The 19,354-nt window shown below is 37.4% G+C and overlaps 1 non-coding gene across 1 annotated transcript; it reads right to left on the bottom strand.

Moving 5' to 3' along the window:
- Positions 1-2,566: 2,566 nt before the first annotated feature.
- Positions 2,567-2,670, bottom strand: LOC148571888 (small nucleolar RNA R71). The gene has a single exon (XR_015908326.1). It is a non-coding gene; the product is annotated as a small nucleolar RNA R71 (small nucleolar RNA).
- Positions 2,671-19,354: the final 16,684 nt, after the last annotated feature.

Genomic DNA, 19,354 nt, shown 5'->3' with positions numbered 1-19,354 from the left:
CAATCACCCTTGTTCTACATGGGTTCCGTGCGATTCCTGACCCGAATAGCGTTGAACTAAAGCTAGAGATTGCATTGCGGATTCCAATAGAGCATCTGAGCAACTTTGGATATGTGACATATAATCCTGTTGACTATGGGTGCGTGAGGTCTCTGTGGCATTAAGGCTAGAGTCAGAGAAGCAGCATTTTCTGATCCGAAAGATCTGCCTTGTCTGTGGCACCATGAGTAGGATCGTGAAGGGAAGTGAATTACTTAGAGCTTCATCTTCTGCTACAGTGAGAAACCTAGAGGTGGCTTGATGAAAGGACACGAGTCACTTCAACATGATGGATTGCTGCAAAAAGGAGGTTAACTTGATGAGAGAACATGAGTTAATCACTTATGGCTGCCATTGAAGGAATCAGACGGTTATTGAAGAAGAAAATAAGAAAAGTTAATCCGGAAAGACAAAGCATCTTCGAAGCCTCAACCGTTCTATCACCATTGATTTCTTATCTATTTAGTAACGTTCTATTTATCAGTTTTATATGCTTTTCATGACAAACTATAATTTCTATCCGCCTAACTAAGATCTGCAAGGTATCCACTGCTTTCTCAAACCAACAATCTCCGTGGATCGACCCTCACTCACCTGAGGTATTACTTGGACGACCCAGTATACTTGCCGGTCTATCTGTGTGAATTCTGCAGAGCCAGTTTCATGCACCAAGTTTTTGGTACCGTTGTCGGAGATTGTTTGGATTTGACATACAACCGGATTATCTTGTTGCTTAGAGTAGGTACTTTTTACTTTTGTTTTGAGTCTTTTGTTTTCTTTTCAAACATTTTTCAATACCTTTTCTTTTCTTTATTGATCTTTATTTTGTTTAAGTCTTTTGTTCTTGTTCTTGTTAAAGTTTCGAATTTTCTTATTTCTTTTTCAAAAAAATTTCAAAAATAGTGTCTTTTATTTGAGTCTAGTGTCAATTCTTAAGTTTGGTGTTTTTTGTTTGTTCTTTGTTTTCTTTAAAATTTTCGAAAATTATCACAGTGTTCTTTCTTGGTATTCAAGTTGTTCTTGTTTCTTTTCTTGTTTTGATAAAATTTTTAAGTTTGGTGTCTTTTGGTGTTTGTTTTCTTAATTTTCAAAATTTTGTGTCTTTTGATCTAAAATTTTTAAGTTTGGTGTCTTTTGGTTGTTTTTCTCTTTCTTCATTAATTAAAAAAATAAAAAATATATTTTCTATCTTTATTTCAAAAATATTTTCGAAAATTCCAAAAAATATTTCAAATTTTAATTTCAAAATCATTATCTTATCTTATCTTAATTTTAAATCTTTTCAAAAATCATATCTTTTTCAAATCACTATCTTATCTTTTTATCTTTCTTTAATTTTCAAAAATCTTATCTTATCTTATTTCAAATTTCAAAATTAAATCTTTTTCAAAAATCAAATTTCAAATCTTATCTTTCCAAATCTTTTTCAAATCTTCATCATATCTTATCCTTTTCAACTTATTTTCAAATCTTTATCTTATCTTGTTTTTATTTCAAAATTCAAAATCAAATCTTTTCAATTTCTATCTTATCTTTTCTAATTTTAAATTTCAAAATTAAATCTTTCTCAAATCTTCTATCTTATCTTAATTTCAAATCTTTCTTAATTAGTTACTTGTTTTCTCTTTCTTCTTTTTCAAAACTTCCTAACTAATTCTTCTCTCTCCTATTTTAAAAAATTTCCCTTCTATTTTTCTCTCTTCTTTTTCGAAATTTATCATTCAATTTTCAAATCATTTTAGTTAATTAGCTTTTATTTTTGAATTCAATTAATTAATAAATAAAATAAAAACAAAAATACTTTAATTCTAGTTTCCCTTCTTACTTCTAATTTTTGAATTATTTACCCCCTTTCATTCGAATTCTTCTTCTCTTCTCTCCATCTTCATTCTTCTTTCTTTTTCACATCTCACATGGAGTCCTCTATTCTTTAACATAGAGCTCCCATTCTTCTTCTTTCTTGTTTTTTTTCTTGTTTATGAGCAGGAACAGAGGTAAAGAAACTCTCTTTGATCCTGATCCTGAACCTGAGAGGACTCTAACGAAGCGTTTATAACAAGTTAAAGCACAACACTCCGGAAGAAACCTTACAAACCATTTTGAACAAAAAACAGAGAATACGGACATGGCAGCCGAACAGAACAATAGAGAGGATGCAAGGAAGGTTCTTGGTGACTTCATTGTACCAACTTTTGACCTCTATGGTAGAGGTATCTCTATACCTACCATTAGAGCTAATAACTTTGAGCTAAAGCCTCAGTTAGTCTCTCTAATGCAACAGAATTGCAAGTTTCATGGACTTCTACTGGAAGATCCACATCAGTTTCTATCTGAATTCTTGCAAATCTGTGACACTGTTAAGACCAATGGAGTAGATTCTGAGGTCTACAGAATTATACTTTTCCCTTTTACTGTTAGAGACAGAGCTAGGATATGGTTGGATTCTCAACCTAAGAAAAGCCTAGACTCTTGGAAAAAGTTGGTCAATACTTTCTTAGCCAAGTTCTTTCCACCTCAGAAAATGAGCAAGCTCAGGGTGAAAGTTCAAACCTTCAGACAAAAAGATGGTGAATCCCTCTATGAAGCTTGGGAAAGATACAAACAACTGATCAGGAGATGTCCTCCTGACATGCTCTCAGAATGGTCTATCCTAGGAATCTTCTATGATGGCCTATCTGAGATATCCAAGATGTCCTCGGATCATTTTGCTGGTGGATCACTCCACTTGAAGAAAACACTTGAAGAGGCACAGGAACCCATTGAAATGGTTGCAAACAACCAATTCATGTATACTTTTGAGAGAAAATCTTTGAACAATGGGGTAGCTCAGAAGAAAGGAGTCCTGGAAGTTGATACTCTGAATGCCATATTGGCTCAGAACAAGATCTTGACCCAGTAGGTCAATATGATCTCTCAGCACTTGACTGGATCTCAAGCCGCAACTGGCAGCACTCAAGATACCTCCTATGATGGAGTTGCCTATGATCCAGATTAACCTTCAATGGAGGAGGTGAATTACATGGGAGAACCCTATAGAAACACCTATAACCCTTCATAGAGGAATCATCCTAACCTTTCATGGAAGGATCAACAAAAGCCTTAGCAAGGCTTCAATAATAATCAAGGTGGAAGAACCCAGAATAGGTTCAACAACAGACCACAATTCCCATCTCCTCAGCAACAAATAGAGACTTCTAAGCAGAGTCTTTCTAACTTAGCAACTATATTCTCTGAGCTCTCTAAGACCACTCACAGTTTCATAACAGAAATTTGGTCCTCCATTAGAAATTTGGAGGTACAAGTTGGTCAGTAAGGAGCACCTTACTGGGTGTTCAACGCCCAAGGCAGTACAAAATCTGGCGTTGAATGCCAGTGAAGATATCACTGATGGGTATTCAACACCCAAAGAAACACAAGTCCTGGCATTGAATGCCACAATAGGGATAGTTGGCAACCCTCAGCCCACTGAGAACTTCCTTATTAAAGAACTGATGGAACCAAAGGTTCATGAGGAGCCTACTGAAGTTCCCTTGAATGCTTGGTTGAAGATCATAAAATCTGTAGAGTACTCCTCCTTTGATGAGGAAGAGAAAACTAGGAAAGAGCAAGTTGCTCGGTACCTAGGAATTCTGATGAAGTTGAATGCCAAGTTGTTTGGCACATAGCCATTGGAGGAAGAACCTCCAGTGCTCACCAAGAAACTCAATGCCTTGATTCAGCAGAAACTACCTCAGAAGCTGTCGGATCCCAGACGCTTCTTGATTCCCTGCACCATAGGCACCATTACCTTTGATAAGGCTTTGTGTAACTTAGGGTCAAGTATAAACCTTATGCCACTCTCTGTAATGGAGAAGTTAAAAATCTTTGAGGTACAAGCTACAAGAATCTTATTAGAGATCGCAGACAGCTCAATGAAAAAGGCCTATGGTCGTGTAGAGGATGTCTTAGTAAAGGTTTAGAACCTCTACATCCCTGTAGATTTCATAATTTTGGATATTGGGGAGGAAGAGGATGATTCCATCATCCTTGGAAGACCTTTCCTAGCCACTACCAATGCCATCATTGATGTAGCAAAGGGAGAGCTGATTCTACAGTTATGGGAGGACCACATCTTGTTCAAGATGTCTAACCCTAACTCTACCTCTAACAACAGAGAAACAGTTGTGCAGCACTTAGTGTTCCAACCCTCTCTCTTAGTGCAAAGTTATACAAAGCCCCCAGATGCCAATTTTAAGTTTGGTATTGGGCAGCCATTATCAAGCATTGAGAACAAAGGTACTAAGAAGAAAGTACCTAAAGGCTAGAGAGATAAGAAAATCCCCACTGAAGGCCTCTCACCTGGTATGAGAGTTGTCTTCACAGACAATCCAGTCATTCCACACACTGTGAACAGGATCTTGTCTCTGGAACATGTGAAACTTATCCATGAGAGCACAGGCAAGAAGTTTACTGTAAGGGGCAAAATTCTGAGCCCCTATCCATCTCCGTAAAGAGCTAACCGTTAAGCTAGTGACGTTAAAGAAGCGCTTGTTGGGAGGTAACCCACCAATAATTAATGTTTTCTTGTTTTTCATTAAGTTTATTTAAGTTATTTCAGTTTAATTTTCATATTTGTTTAAGTTTATGATCATGTGCAGCAATTAGAATAGAAACTGAAACAGTCAGAATTGGAAACAGAACACCCTGGAGCAGAAACCTTGCTGGCATTGAACGCCAGCCAGGGAGCACACTGCTGGTGTTGAACGCCAGTCAGGGGGCAGAACCTGGACGTTCAATGCCCTAACAGAGGCACAGACCTGGCGTTGAACGCCAGGAAGGAGGTCCCTCAAGGGTATTCAACGCCCAATGAGAGGCACAAAGCTGGCATTGAACGCCAGCCAGGAGCAAGAGCTGGGCGTTCAATGCCCACAAGGGGGCAGGGAACTTGAATTCCCTAGCCCCTCAAGATCTGTGGGTTCCACAGAATCTCCACCTATCCCACCTTCTTCTCTCTCACTTTCACTCTTTCCTCCACACTCTTCCCTATAAACCCTAACCTAATCATATCCATATCACTTCCTAATACCATCATAACTCCCACCAACCCCCATCCACTTCAAATTCAAAATTTTCCACCCAATTCCCACCCATTCATTCGAACCCAACCTATCCCACTCCTATAAATACCTCTTCCTCCTACCCTTCATACACACACCATTCATATACTAAAGCCCTTTCTTGGCCGAATCCACTATCCCTCTCCATCTCTTCTATTCTCTTCTTCTTCTACTATTTTCTTCATATTTTACTCGAGGACGAGCAAAGCTTTTAAGTTTGGTGTTGGACAAGCCTCACTTTTTGCTTTTCATTACACTTATGGCACCCAAAGTCGGAGAACCCTCTAGAAATAGGAAAGAAAAAGCAGTTGCTTCTACCTCCGAATCTTGGGAGATGGAGAGATTCATCACCAAAGCCCATCAAGATCACTTCTATGAAGTAGTGGCAAAGAAGAGGGTGATTCCTAAAGTCTCCTTTAGGCTAAAAAAGAATGAGTAACCAGAGATCCGAAGAGAAATCCAGAGGAGAGGTTGGGAAGTCCTAACCAATCCAATTCTGGAAGTTGGAATCTTGATGGTGCAAGAGTTCTATGCTAATGCATGGGTTACTAAAAACCATGACACTAGTGTGAACCCACATCCAAAAAATTGGAGCACCATGGTCCGAGGGCGACCCTTGGATTTAAGCCCCGAGAGTGTAAGGTTGGCACTCCATTTGCCAATGATGCAAGGAGACCCACATCCTTACACTAGGAGAGTCAATTTTGACCAGAGGCTGGACCAAGTCCTTTCAGACATTTGTGTGGAAGTAGCTTAGTGGAACAGGAATGCTCAAGGCAAGCCTATCCAACTGAGAAGGCTTGACCTTAAGCCTGTAGCTAGAGGATGGTTGGAATTCATCCAACGCTCTATCATCTCTACTAGCAATCGGTCAGAAGTGACCGTAGACAGAGCCATCATGATTCATTACATCATGATTAAATGTGAGATGGATGTACATGAGGTAATACCTCAATAGTTGTACAAGAAAGCCGATAAGCCTTCCCCCTTAGCAAGGTTGGCATTCCCCCACCTTATCTGTCATCTATGCAATTCAGCTGGAATTGTCATAGAAGGAGACATCTCCATTGAGGAGGATAAGCCCATCACAAGAAGAGGATGGAGCAAACTAGAGAGCCAGCACATGGACCACAGCAAGAGCATGTAGAGCTGCCTCAACAAGAAATCCCTGAGATACCTCAAGGGATGCATTTTCCTCCCCAAGGCTATTGGGACCAATTACATACTTCTCTAGGAGAATTAACCTCCAGCATGGATCAAGTAAGGATGGGACATCAAGAGCACACCACCATCCTCCACGACATAAGAGAAGATCAAAGAGTTATGAGGAAAGAACAACAGAGGCAGGGGCGTGACATAGAAGAGTTCAAAAACTCCATTGGATCCTCCAGAAGGAATAGTAGCCGCCATCACTAAGGTGGATTCGTTCCCTTTACTCTCCTGTTGCCTATGTTATTTTTTTATATTTTCCATGTATTTTGTTTTATTTTCTGTTTCTAGTGCATGATCATCTATCTTTATGTCTTAAAGCTATGAAATATTCCATGCATCTCTGACCTTGCTTAAAAGAAAATTTTATTTAAAGAAAAGTAAGATGCATGAATTTCGAGTTATATATTAAGAATAGTTCAATTAATTTAATGTGGTGGCAATGCTTTTGTTTTCTGAATGTATGAATAAACAGTGCATTTGATGTTGGAGTTAAGAATGTTGGATCTTGAAAGAATGAGGATAAAAGTGAAGTATTATTGGTGATCTGAAAAATCCAAAAATTAATTTTTGAAGCAAGAAAAAGCAGCAAAAAGCAATAAAAGAAAAAAAATATATGCAAAAAAAATATAGCAAGCGGAAAAAGAAATAAAAAGTAGAAAAAGCCAATAGCTCTTTAAACCAAAAGGCAAGAGCAAAAAGCCAATAGCTCTTAAAACCAAAGGGCAAGAGCAAGGATCCAAGACTTTGAATATCAATGGTTAGGAGGGCCTAAAAGAAATATCTTAGCCTAGGCAGTTCAAATGAGCTGCTTTCCTAACTATATGCTTGTGGCGTGAAGGTGTCAAGTGAAAAGTTTGAGACTGAGCAGCTAAAGTCGTGATCCAAAGCAAAGAGTGTGCTCAAGAACTTTGGACACCACTGGCTGGGGATTCTAGCAAAGCTGAATCACAATTCGAAAAGGTTCATGATAAACCACTATTTTATGGTTTATTTTGTATTGAATTGAGTGGATTTTATCAACTATTCTTACACTTATCCATATAAATTGCATGTTTTTAAGTTTCCTTCCTAATTTTGTGCTATGATTGAAAATATGCTTCTTTGGCCTTAAATTTGCTAATTTTAATCCTCTCTTATTACCATTCGATGCCGTGATATGTTTCTTAAGTGTTTTCAGGGCTTATAGGGTAGGAATGGCTCAAAGGATGGAAAAGAAGCATGCAAAAGTGGAAGGAACACAAGAAATTAAGGATAGAATCTGGTAGCGACGCGTATGCATGGATGACGCGTACGTGTGACCGGTGCAGTAGGCAAACGACGTGTACACATGGATGACGTGTACGCGTTGATTAGGAATTCGTTCAGCGATGCGTACACGTGGCTGACGCGTACGCGTGACAAGCGTCACGTGCCTCAGTTACGAGAAAATGTTGGGGGCGATTTCTGAGCTGTGTTTGACCTAGTTTTAGGCCCGAAAATACATATTAGAGGCTGCAGAGTGGAGCTGGAAGGGAGGAATCAATCACTTTTCATTCATTCACACTTTAGGTTTAGATGTAGGTATCTAGAGAGAGAGGCTCTTTCCTTTCTCTAGGTTTTAGGGGTTTTAGTTTTATATCTTCTCCAATTCAGATTCCCATCTTGCTTTAATTTAGTTTCTATTCTACATTCTATTATTCTAGCATCTTAGTTATTCTTCTCTTGTTGATTTTTTTATTTTCCCAATTTAGTTTATGAACTCTTCATGTTAGATTCAATTTCCTTTTTAATGCAATTTGAGGTATTTTATGTTTATTGCTTCTTTCTTCATTGTTATTATTGATTCCTTGCAATTGTTGGTCTTAGATTTTACATTCTCTTATTACTTTTCTATGCTTTTATTTTGTGCATTCCAAGTGTTTGATAAAATGCTTTAGTGGATTTTAATTTAGATTTTTATGTTCTTGACTTGGATTGATTATTTAGAGACTCTTGAGTTATCAAAAGTCTTTTGTTGATTGGTGATTGAAGATTGCCGGTTAGCTTGAACTTCACCAAAGCTAGTCTCTCACTATGAGTTGACTAAGACTTGTGAACTCAAGTTGATTGTATGCACTTGACCTTCCTCCATTGGTTAGAGGTTAACTAAGTGAAGGAAATTCACATTTACCATCACAATTAACGATGATAATGAGGATAGGACTTCTAATTCTCTTTCCTTGCTAAGAGGTTTCTTAGTTATTAGTTTATCTTCTCGCCATTTTACTTTCTTGTTTCTTATTACAAAACCCAAAAATATACCTTTTCATAACTAATAATAACATACTTCCCTACAATTTCTTGAGAGACGACCCGAGGTGTAAATACTTTGGTTAAATTTATTAGGTTTGCTTAAGTGACAAACAATCTAAACGTTGATTGAGGTTTAATTATCAGTTTAGAACTATACTTGCAACGCGATATTTTTGTGAAAATCTTTGCTGACGTTTTTCCTCCGTCAAGTTTTTGGCGCCGTTGCCGGGGAATTGCAATTGTGTGCCTTGTTATTGGTTATTGTGAATATTGTGAATATGTTTGCCTTTTCGTTTCTTTGTTAGTGTTGCTAGTTTTAGGAGTTTATTTTCATTATTTCTTGTTAGTTTTTGTTTATATTCTTTCTTGGTACTATGAATTCTCACCCATTTGGCTTTGAGTTTGGTTCAAATTATGTTGTAGGGAATGGAAGCTACAATGAGAACATGCATCAAGGTTAGGACAATCAAAGGTGGGAGGAGCCTCAAGCTTATGGACAACCTCCGTGGCAACAACCCTCTCCAATGCACTACGAGCAAGAGCCATTTCATGATGCATACCAAGACAATGGATACAGTGGACCTCCTTGTGACTACCAACAACCACCACTATATGCCTATGAACCCCCTCTTCAACATAGCTTTGAACCACCATACCCACAAGTCCCCTACAATTAAACACTTCCATATGACCCTAACACATATCCACCATACCAACCACCTTATGAGCCATATGAACCATACATAGAACTAACCCAATTCCAACACAATTACTCCTAAGAACCACCTTACTATACACCATCTCCATATCCTTATCAAGATGAACCACCTTCCTATCATGAACCCTTCCTCCCAAGTAATGAACCCTCACACCCACTCCACTCTCCAACGGATGACACCCTTGGTCTTGTTCTTCAAGGGCAAAGAGAGATGTAGCGGACGATACTAGAGTTCATAGCTACCTTGACCAAGGTAGTAGATAATTTAGCCTCCCTGCGCTTCGACACTCAAAGTACCCGTAATTGTTAAAGAGGAAGAAGTGGTCGAAGACTTAGGAGATGCTGAACCTCCATGGGAATCTAGAGTTGTAGAGTATTCCTCCAAGAAGCTCGAAATTAATGTTGAGGAGGGTAGTGCCCATCCTCCAAGGCATATTTCCTATGAAGAATTGGATGGAATAGATCAAGAGGTAAGTTCCCTTGTTAATGATGATCATGAATCAAGCCCTCTTAGTAATGAATTTTCATCCACAAGTGCACCCCTTGAGTTTGAAGAACCTTTTCCCGATGAAATTGAAAGCAACATTGAGGTAGATTTTTCTCAACCTCATATTTATGATTTGAGTGATGGAGAAGAGTTGGATGAATTTGGTGAGGAAGAGCTTGAAAGTGAAGAATCTTTTCAAAAGGTGGAAATCCTTCAACAAGGTTGGACGGGAGTTGAATATGCTTTGTCAAGATCGTTGGAGACTTCTCTACCTAGGTTGCCATCTACTCCTTCATTTGAGTGGGTAAAACTTATCTCTATTAGCTTTATTGTTCTACTTGAGTATGGTATGCTTGAAACAGATGGCGAACTTAGGAGGCTTTGTGGAATGAAGCATAAGAGAAGGATGTTTAGCGGTTGAAGTTACACATCAAGACTCATCAAGGTTGAGATTTCAAGAGCTAGATGCAAGGGTTGGACTAGTGATCAATTGGTTGGATCTAAGAGAAGATTTTGGTACTTCATTGAGAATTCGGATTGCTTGCCACCCAGTTGGAAAAATGATGATCAACTTAAAGATGGGTGTAGAAACAAGATTTAGGATCCCGGCATACAAGTGGATCAACTTTGGGAGCTCAAAGCTTGTGAAGAACTTCATCAAGGCTTGGTGAATTCACTTGGAATTGTTGGAGCTTATTGGAAGTCCAAGCTTGGTGGAAGTTTCAAGATGAGTTCAAGCGTAAGCCACCATGACAAGGAGCTCACTAAATGTCCAACTTAAGGACTTTAACTAAAAGTGCTAGGTGGAAGACACCCCACCATGGTAAATTCTTCGTATTTTCTCTTTTATTTATATTGGTAATAAGTTGAATTTTCAATTTTAGTTAGGTTTATTTGGTTTAAGTTGTGGTTTCACTTGTTTAATAGTGTTTGGCATTAATTTTATAGCTTGTTGGTTTATTTTAAAAAAAATCTGTGTGTCTCACGCATGTGCATGACCGACGCGCACGTGTCACATGCGACGTTGTAACCTCTGGTACAAAAACTAGAGAGTTGCGCTGGAACTGTGCGAGTGTTGTGCGAGGAGCACAATTCACACCCACGCGTACACGTGACTGACGCATACACGTCACCATCTCTTTTCTGCTTTTCACGCGTACGCGTCGACTCATCATTCTTCTATCCACGCGTGTGCGTGGACGATGCTTACGCGTCACTTCTTCTTTTCCTTTCTCATTTTTTCCTCTTTCCTTTCTTCTTCCTTTTCTTCTTCCTTTCTTACTTTATTCTTCTCTCACTTTTCAAAATTTCACTTCTCATTTTTTCTTATCATTCTTTTCTTTTACTTATTACATTTGCATACTTGCATTCATTGCATTTTAACTTTGTTGTTTGTTCCCCTTTTTCTTTTCTATATTTGTTGTTTTAACATTGGTGTTAAATTTTCTTACTCATCTGTCAAATATTTCTTCCATTGTTTTTGTTCTTAGTGACTTGTTTTATATTATTGGGTGATATTATTTATAGGTCAATGCTAATCTTTTATAACACTTGTATTCCTTTTGCATTGATATCAACTTATATTGTCTCTCATGACCCACTCTCTCTCCCTCATTGTTGCAATTCTTGCACTATTGATATGCCATTCGCCTATATTGTTTTCTCACTTGCATGTTGTAGCTACCATGTAGTTGAAAACCTCATTATTATTTGGCATTAGCCCACCCATATTTTATTTGTTTGCATATCTTTGTTTGTGGGTTATTCTTCTTTCTTTTTCTCTTGTTTCAGGATGGCCACCAAGAAGGGAAACAGAAAACTTCTAACTGGGGCGACAAACAAGTCCCGCCGCACAATCTTTTAAGAAAAAGCATCGGTTGTAGCAACCCGTCCACTTGCACATCTTTGCATGCACCGAGGACAGTGCAATCTTTAAGTGTGGGGAGGTCGAGACCGACTTCCTTGTGTAACAATTCCTTTTCCCAACACCAATTCTTACTCTTCTTTGTTAGTTAGTTGTTGCATTGCATAATAGATTCCATGTGTAGTTAGTTGCGTGCATGTATGTACTGCTTGGTTGAAGTGATGAATTCTCTTCCAGGAAACTATTTTAGGGCATTTCACTAATTTGAATTAAAATTTTTGAACTTGTTTGAAGAAATTTAATTGGGAACATGGTTTTAGAGCTCGAACACAAAAAATCAATGAGCTTTTTGAACCTATTTGATTGGTTACATTTTACCAACTAATGTTTTAGTATGCTATGTGTTGTTCTCTCTAAAATTGTGATCTTTGTCTTGCTTGATTCTATATTTCCATTGTTTGATGTATGCATGCACTTACGTGATTGAGGCCTTTGTTTCACTATAGCTCACATAGCCATATGGCCATACCCTTTCATTATCCTTTACAAACCAATGTTGAGCCTATTTTATCCCATTTGTTCTTTATTTTAGCACATCATTAACTCTAAGAAAAAAATAATAAATGTCCCTAATTTAAATCCTTGGTTAGCTTAGACTAGTGAAAGTGTTCATGAATTAAGTGTGGAGAAATTGGGTACGGTAACATTTGGTTTGGGAATTGGATATGTTATACTTTTTGTAAAAATGTGAAAAGAATGTTGAGGACATGTTCATGCATTCAATACCTTAATCGTATGCATTGAGAAAAATAAAAGAAAAAGAAAAACTAAAAATAAAAGAAAAATAAAAAGAAAAAAAAAGAGGAGAAAAAATAAAAAGGGGACAAAATGCCCCAAAGTAAATGATGGTAGCAATGCATATGAGTTGTACTCAAATTCGGATGCATGAATATGTGAAAAACATAGTTAATGGGTAGTTAGATTTTATATTCTGATTACATGGATTGTCTTAGGTTAGGTGGGAAGTTTAGGTTAATCAAGGATTCGGATTTTAGTCCACTTAACCAAATACATTCCTACCTTGACCCTAACCCCATTACAATCCTTGAAAAGACCTCTTGAGATGTGTATTTGTGCATTAAATTTTTGTTGATTGGTAGAAGAAGAGCAAGCTTTAGAAAGCAAGATTAGTAGAGAACCGAGAGAATCGACCCTTAAACACTTGAGTGATTAGAGTGTATACACTTTCGGGGAGGGTTGGATGCTCGATTCTTTGTTCCCGGCTTTCATGAGCTTTCTTCTTGCAAGTCTACTTGTACTTAATTTTGCGATTTGAATTAGTGGAATCCAGTTCATATTTGATCTTGAAAGATTTATTTACTTTTAACCAAGTAGGTAGAAGCATTTTTTTTTGCATCTAGTTGCATTCATATAGATAAGTTGCATTGCATAAGTCTTAACATCCCTCTTCACTATTCTGGTTCCCGTGAGCTTAACATGAAGACATGCTAATGTTTAAGTGTGAGGAGATTGATAAACCACTATTTTATGGTTTATTTTATTGAATTGAATGGATTTTATCAACTATTCTTACACTTATCCATATAAATTGCATGTTTTTAAGTTTCCTTTCTAATTTTGTGCTATGATTGAAAACATACTTCTTTGGCCTTAAATTTGCTAATTTAATCCTCTCTTATAAACATTCGATGACGTGATATGTTTGTTAAGTGTTTTCAGGGTTTATAGGGCAGGAATGGCTTAAAGGATGGAAAAGAAGCATGCAAAAATGGAAGGAACACAAGAAATTAAGGATTTCAGAATCTGGTAGCGACGCGCACGCATGGACGACGCGTACGCGTGACCAGTGCAGCAGGCAAACAACGCGTATGCATGGATGATGCGTACGCATGATTAGGAATTCGTTCAGCGACGCGTACGCGTGGTTGACGCGTACGCGTGACAAGCGTCACGTGCCTCGGTTACGAGAAAATACTGGGGGCGATTTCTGGGCTGTGTTTGACCCAGTTTCAGGCCCGAAAATACATATTAGAGGCTGCAGAGTGGAGCTAGAAGGGAGGAATCAATCACTTTTTATTCATTCACACTTTAGGTTTAGATGTAGGTATTTAGAGAGAGAGGCTCTCTCCTCTCTCTAGGTTTTAGGGTTTTTAGTTTTATATCTTCTCCAATTCAGATTCCCATCTTGCTTTAATTTAGTTTCTATTCTACATTCTATTATTCTAGTATTCTCTTGTTGATTTCTTTATTTTTTCAATTTAGTTTATGAACTCTTCATGTTAGATTCAATTTCCTTTTTAATGCAATTTGAGGTATTTCATATTTATTGCTTCTTTCTTCATTTGTTATTATTGATTCCTTGCAATTATTGGTCTTAGATTTTACATTCTCTTATTACTTTTCTATGCTTTCATTTTGTGCCTTCCAAGTGTTTGATAAAATTCTTGGGTGGATTTTAATTTAGATTTTTATGTTCTTGACTTAGATTGATTGTTTAGAGACTCTTGAGTTATGAAAATTCTTTTGTTGATTGGTGATTGAAGATTTCCAGTTAGCTTGAAATTCACCAAAGCTAGTCTCTCACTATGAGTTGGCTAGGACTTGTGAACTCAAGTTGATTATATTGTAGGCACTTGACCTTCCTCCATTGGTTAGAGGTTAACTAAGTGAAGGCAATTCACATTTACCATCACAATTGACGATGATAATAAGGATAGGACTTCTAATTCTCTTTCCTTGCTAAGAGCTTTCTTAGTTATTAGTTTATTTTCTCGCCATTTTACTTTCTTGTTTCTTATTACAAAACCCAAAAATGTACTTTTTCATAACCAATAATAACATACTTCCCTGAAATTCCTTGAGAGACGACCCAATGTGTAAATATTTTGGTTAATTTTATTGGGTTTGCTTAAGTGACAACCAATCTAAACGTTGATTGAGGTTTAATTGTCGGTTTAGAACTATACTTGCAACGCGATATTTTTGTAAAAATCTTTACCGTCATTTTTCCTCCATCAGTTCACCCAGTTAAGTGTCTGTGGCATTTATGTATCCGGTGGTAATACCAGAAAATAAAGTGCTTAGGGTCACGACCAAGACTAAAAAAAAGCTGTGTTCAAGAATAAAAAAGAACTTAACTAAGAGAATCAATAGTGTCATCTGGATTCTAAGTTCCCAAAAGATGCCAAACATTCTGAGCTTCAATGGAAAGTGAGATGCCAAAACTATTTAGAAGCCAAAAGCTACGAGTCCCGTTCATCTAATTAAAACTGAGCTTCATTGAGAACTCTGAGATTTATTGTATCCTTCTATTTCTTTTTATCCTACTTTGTTTTTGGTTGCTTGGGGACAAGAAACAGTTTAAGTTTGGTGTTCGAATGAGCGGATATTTTATACGTTTTTTGGCATCATTTTCATATAGTTTTCAGTATGTTTTGTTTAAGTTTTATTATGTTCTCATAGGTTTTAGTGCAAAATTCATATTTTTGGATTCTACTTTGAGTTTATGTGTTTTATGGTGATTTCAGGTATTTTCTGGCTAAAATTGAGGAGTTTAAGCAAAAGTCTGATTCAGAAGCAAAGAAAGGACTGCGGATGCTGTCAAGATCTGACCTCTGTGCACTCGAAGGAACCTTTCTGGAGCTACAAAAGTCCAAATGGCGCGCTCTCAATAGCAATAAAATGCTAACATTCAGAGCTTTCCATAAATATATAATAGTTCATACTTTACTTTGGAAATGAAAGCCCAAAACTGGCGTTCAACGCTAGCCACCAGCCCTTCCTGGCGTCCAGCGCCCACAGAGAGCAGCTGGCGTCCAATGCCCTTTAGGGGGTCCCAAGCCAGCGTTCAATGCCCTAAGGGGTACTAGCTCCTGGATTTCACCTTAGCTCAGCCCAAACACTCACCAAGTAGGCCCCAGAAGTGGATTTTTGCACTACAAGACTAGTTTATCTTATTTTCTATAATCCTTAGTTACTAGACTAGTATAAATATAACAAAGATCATCATTGTTAAGGACTTTTAGATCTTTTCCCATTTGAACCTTTCATTTTTATTTTCTGTACAGTATGAGTCACTAAGCTCCTATGGTTAAGGTTAGGAGTTCTGCTGAGTTTTATGGATCAATAATATTACTGTTTTCATTCAATATGTTTGATTCTATTCTCTTATGCAACCTCATTGTTCATCTTATGAATTAAGGGTGACCCGTGACAATCACCCTTGTTCTACATGGGTTCCGTGCGATTCCTGACCCGGATAGCGTTGAACTAATGCTAGAGATTGCATTGCGGATTCCAATAGAGCATCTGAGCAACGTTGGATATGTGACATATAATCCCGTTGACTATGGGTGCATGAGGTCTCCGTGGCATTAAGGCTAGAGTCAGAGAAGCAGCACTTTCTGATCTGGAAGATCTGCCTTGTCTGTGGCACCTTGAGTAGGATCGTGAAGGGGAGTGAATTGCTTAGAGCTATATCTTCTGCTACAGTGAGAAATCTAGAGGTGGCTTGATGCGAGGACATGAGTCACTTCAGCATAGTAAATTGCTGCAGTAGAGGAGGTTAACTTGATGAGAGGACATGAGTTAATTGCTTATGGCTGCCATTGAAGGAATCAGAAGGTTATTGAAAAAGACAGTAAGAAAAGTTAATCTGGAAAGACAAAGCATCTCCGAAGCCTCAACCGTTCTATCACCATTGATTTCTTATATATTCAGTAACGTTTTATTTATCTGTTTTATATGCTTTTCGTGACAAACTATAATTTCTATCCGCCTAACTAAGATCTGCAAGGTATCCACTACTTGCTCAAACCAATAATCTCTGTGGGATCGACCCTCACTCACCTGAGGTATTACTTAGACGACCCGTATACTTGCCGGTCTATCTGTGCAAATTCTGCAGAGCCAGTTTTGTGCACCACACTGAAATAAATGTTCTTCTTTCTCCTTCCTTCACTCTCACTCTCACTCTCACTCTCTGACGCGACTCCTTCCTCATTCTCATTTTCAACAGTGATTCTCCTTCCCTTTCTCTCCGACAGCATGATTCTCCTTCCCTCTCTCCAGTGGCACGATTCTCCTTTCCTCTCTCTCCGGTGGCATAATTCTCCTTCGCTCTCTTTCAGGCGTGGTTGCGATTTTCCTTCCTCTGTCTCGGGCGTGGTGCTCTCTGTCTCAGGCGTGAATTTCATCGACTGCATTTTCCTTGTTTGATTCTACAAGGTAAATTTCTATTCCTTGTTTGATTCTACATTTTCCTTATATTTTCCTTGTTTTATTCTATCAGCTTCTTCGACAGCATTTCTTGTTCATTTTGAGCTTCTATCAACTTCTTCGACTGCATTTTCCTTCTTCATTTTGAACTTCTATAAATGAATTTGTGTTGTGCTTAGTTTGTACGAAAAATATTTAAGTTAGGATTTTTAATTGAAGTCTCAGTATGCTAATTTTAACAATTGATTATTAGTAGACTATTAATTGATTATAACTAGATTTTTATGATATGAGTTGGAGTATGTTTGATTATTATACTGAATGAGTTTGATTATGATAAGTTTTTAAAAATTATATTATAGCATAGTTGATATCTACAGCATGTTTGATTATAATTAGATTTTTGTGATATGATTTGGAGTCTATTTGATTATACTCTGCTTTTAAAACATGATATTACAGCATGTTTGATTATAGCATACTTGATATTTGATTATTGAGTTTTAACTTTTTTTATTTTTTGAATTTTATTAGATTTTGGTTGTTTAATTTGCTAGTTTTGAAATATGTGAAAGAAGACTACACCAAAATGAGTAGAAAGAGAACCAGAAAACAGGGACACCAAAGAAAAAAAAAGAAGAAAAAAGTATCCAAAGAAGCTTCGAAGGAGATGGAGTGGAGAAAGGTATTTTGTCTTCATTTTTTTTATCTTTTATGTGATGAATGGATTTTTTGTATGGTTTAGAATTTCACAAATAAATTCTCGTTGCAAGTATAGTTTCTAAACCAACAAATAATCCTCTCATGCAAAAATTGTTTGTCACAAGTACAAACCCCAATAAAAATAATCGAAGTATTCAAACCTCAGGTCATCTCTCAAAGGAATTGCAGGGAAGTATTCTTGTTATTGGTTATGGGACAAGTATTTGGGGTTTTGTGATAAGAGACATGAAAGGTAAATTGCAAGAAAGTAAATGAACTCGAATAATAAAAAGGTCTTGGCAAGGGTTAATGATTAAGGATCTTTATCCTTGTTACTAACCACAATATGATAATTGCAAGGATCAATCTCATTAAGTCATCCTCTAACAAGTGAAGGAAAGTCAAATGAGCTACACCAATCTTAATCCATAAGTCCTAACCATTCACCAATTAACTTAGTGAGAACTAGAGTCAATGGACACCAATTATCAAGACTTGGACATTAGAAACTCAATTTCACCTAAGTTACCATCCCAAGCCAAGAATACAAAAATCTACTCTAATATCCTTCCAAGCATTTAATCAAACACTTGGAAGGCATATGATAAACCACTATTTTATGGTTTATCTTGTGCTAATTCGAGTAGTTTCTATCAAGCCTTTGCACACTTATTCATACACTTTGCATGATTTTACAATTCCTTCCAAATTTTGTTCTATGGTTGAAAACTTGCTTCCTAAGTCTTTAAATTGTGTATTTTAATTCCCCTTTATACCATTCGATGCTGTGATCTGTGTGTTAAGTGCTTTCAGGCTATATAGGGCAGGAATGGCTTAGAGGATAGAGAGGAAGCTTGAAAAATGGAAGGAACCCAAGAAATAGAGGAGATAACCAGCGAGGAGTGACGCGCACGCATGGCTCACGCGTGCGCGTACGCGTGACATGCAAAGAAGACCATCGACGCGTATGCGTGACATGCGCCACATGCAGAAAACGCAGAAGACGCTAGGGGCAATTTTGGGCTGAGTTTGGACCTAGTTTTTGGCCCAGAAACAGAGACTAGAGCCAGGGGACAAGCAGGGACTCAACACACATTCTCATTCGCATAGTTTTTAGTTTTGAGATTTGAATCTTGGAAAGAATATACTACTTTCTCTAGGTTTCTTCACATTTATAGTTTTAGAGTTTAGGCTTTTGATTTGGATATTGAGAAGAGTCAATACCTTCGTTGAAGTTGCCATTATTCTAGTTTGTTTCCTTATTCTCTTACTCTTTTAATCTCCCATTAACTCTGTTTAGATACGTATGTTTATGATTTTGGGATTTATTAATGCAAAGAACTATTTTCACCTTTAATTAATTTTCAGTTATTATTTTATTTAGTTTATCATGTCTTCTTTTTATTCACTTTATATGTCTGTGAAAGTGGTATTTATGTCAATGGAGTAGACTCCCAACTTGACTTGGGAGTTGATTAAAAGGAGACCCTTGAGTTGGAAAACTCAAGTGTAATTGGGAACTGGAAGTTGTTGGCTGGCTCTCTAGTCACTAACGCTAATCCTTCCATAGGAGAGGATTAGGACTTGTGAATTGGAGTTGGTTTAATTACTTGACTTTCCTTTATTCGGTAAGGGATAACTAAGTAGAGATAACAACCTATTACCATTGCACTTGGGAGAACCCAACAAGGATAGAACTTCCAATTAATCTTCTCCCAGTCAAAGCT

Source organism: Arachis ipaensis, chromosome B3 (genome assembly GCF_059453495.1).
Source record: "Arachis ipaensis isolate K30076 ecotype BB chromosome B3, ASM5945349v1, whole genome shotgun sequence".
Classification (NCBI taxonomy): Eukaryota; Viridiplantae; Streptophyta; class Magnoliopsida; order Fabales; family Fabaceae; genus Arachis; species Arachis ipaensis.
Note: the sequence above shows the minus strand (reverse complement) of the source record. Positions and strands in the feature narration are given on the sequence as shown.